The 2,444-nt window shown below is 45.5% G+C and overlaps 1 pseudogene; it reads right to left on the reverse strand.

Moving 5' to 3' along the window:
- Positions 1 to 326: 326 nt before the first annotated feature.
- On the reverse strand, positions 327 to 487 carry LOC119359824 (annotated as a pseudogene).
- Between the last annotated feature and the right edge of the window lie 1,957 nt (positions 488 to 2,444).

Below are 2,444 nucleotides of genomic sequence, written 5' to 3' on the forward strand. Positions count from 1 at the left end.
ATCGTGTTCGCCCCCGTCCTGGACGCTCCCGACCGCGTCCCTCCCGAGCGCTTGGACCTGCGAATCCGCGATGTGACTCTGAGGCCCACCTCCTCGGGTGCCGCCACGGCCGCGTCCTCGTCTTCGACGTGGCGCGGGCGGAGGTCCTTGTGTGCGATCCCATCACGGGCGAGCTGCGCCGCGTGGCCGTCCCGTCGGAGTAAAAGACAGGCCACGTCAACGGGGCGGTGCTCTGCGCTGACCGCAGCCAGGGCCACATGCACGGCGGCAGAGGAACTGCTGTGATTTGAGGAGAACTTGTAAGAGTTCAAAATTTGGTATTGTAGGGCTTTCCCCAGTCCCGAAGGAAAGGGAGCCCTTTCAGAAATTCTCAGTGGCCCTCCACAGAGGGAGTGCCAAAGAGGGGGTTTGGAAATAGTTTTCAACCAGCAATTGACGCGCCTCGGTATTACCTCACTAGCTGCGTCATTGCCCCAAGCGCAAAGATGCCGTTCAATGCCCGCGCCCCCCTCCCTCTTATAGCCGAGCTCTGCACCCAGCCCCTCGTAGCTAGCTGAGGTGGGACTAAAATTGCTTCTCTAGCTGAGGCTAATCTATTAGTAACATATAGCAGGTGGAGTACTTTATTTTATTCCTAGCCCAAAACAAACACGATTCTCTCTGTCCGCAGGCCGTGATTCAAAATTCGACAATACTAAATAGAAAGAAAATAGAAATTCATTTCATGATGAATGTAACGATTTCTGGTCAAACTTAAAAAGGTTTGACATTTTAAAAAACAAATACACAATATTTTGAAATAGATGGAGTAAAATGATTACGAAAACCCAGCAACACCATGACGCAGCAGCGTCCTACTGGGCCACCCCGCGTAGCAATACTGTCAATGAGTGAGCGACTGCTCTTGCTAAAATACTAAGCGGGCAATTGTAGCGGATCAGAACTGTAGTGGTTCGGTTATTTAGTGTTCATTATTTTCATTTGGGTTTAGGAAAAAGCATGAGCAATGCATCATTTTTTTCGAAAGTACGACCATTTTTTAAGGGCAAGCATCTTCGGAAGTTGTGAACAATGTTTTTGGAAAACATGAACATTTTTTGAATTTGCGAATATTTTTTTGAAAACACAAACATTTTTTTTAAAATTGTCAACATTTTTTGAAACGCGAGCTTTTATTAAATTTGTGATAATTTTTAGAAAAGGATTTTTTTTTGGAATTCGATAACTCCCGAACGCTCAGGATTTCATCATGGCAAATCGAATATTTTGGGACAAGTTTAGTGATGCGAGGATGACAACTTTAGTTGGTAAGCATGGCAAGTTCGTGCTTTGGTCTATTTTTTGCCAGCAAATTGCCGTGCGTGTCAACGAACTTGTCATCCTTGCATCACGAGAATTGCCATCGGAAACGTTCATTTGCTATGGTTAAATACCGAACGTTCGGGATTTATCATTTCGATTTTTTTGAAAAAGGATTTGATTTTTTTCTGGAGTCACAAACATTTTAAAAATTTCAAACAAACATTTGAATTTCTTGAAAAAGAAAACGAAAAACGCAACACATAGGATTTTTTTCTGAAAAGATCTTTCTACTGGTAAATGGGCCGGGCCATTTATTCTCTACGTGTGATCTATCCTGTTCGAAACAACCACATTCTGTCACAAAAACGTGACACATGGTATATTTCGTCCTGCTGCCTTTCTTTTCCCTGTGCATGAGAAGAAGAAGCGGTTCCAGGAAACAACACTCCAGTCCTCAAAGCCCCACGAGCGCGAGAGAGAGAGAGGCAGGTGCCGGAATGGCCCGTGCCCCTGAGGAACACCCCGGAGGACACCCGGCCCGCGTCTTGGTGCAGCCTCCAGTCCCTCGCCTGCACCACCGAGAAGCTCGCCTACAGAGTATGCACCTCACAGCAGACATTCTGATTGAAACCAACTTCTGTTCTGGAACAACCCACACAAAAGCACGCTGCGCAATACTACTTGTTCTGTCTCACACAGCAGCTTATATTCTGACAAAATATCTGCAGAAAACATACAGGGTGGGGGTGCTTTCATCCTTCAAGGCCCGTTCAATCCGTCAAATTTTGAAAATATTGAAGTGAAATTCACTTGTAACAAATACTCACATCAAATTTACAAGTACAAATAATTTGCCACTGTAGAAGTCTCCCATCTTCAGGTAATTATGTAAGTGGCAGTTTAGCAACGACAATCCACAAGGTGGTAAATATTCAAATTGCTCGTTTTTTAGGGGATATTTAAATTTCTCATAATGGTTGGAGCCAGTGAACGACACAGCAGCCCAGCCCAGCGAATTCCCAAAGTGGGCCGTCGTATCCAACCACTCTCCTCCGCCATAATCTAGAGCCCATCCAGAAAAAACGCTCCCCACGAGCAAGAGCGAGAGCACACCTCAAAAAAAAAAAAAAGCGAGAGCGAGA

Source organism: Triticum dicoccoides, chromosome 2A, assembly GCF_002162155.2.
Source record: "Triticum dicoccoides isolate Atlit2015 ecotype Zavitan chromosome 2A, WEW_v2.0, whole genome shotgun sequence".
Lineage (NCBI taxonomy): Eukaryota > Viridiplantae > Streptophyta > Magnoliopsida > Poales > Poaceae > Triticum > Triticum dicoccoides.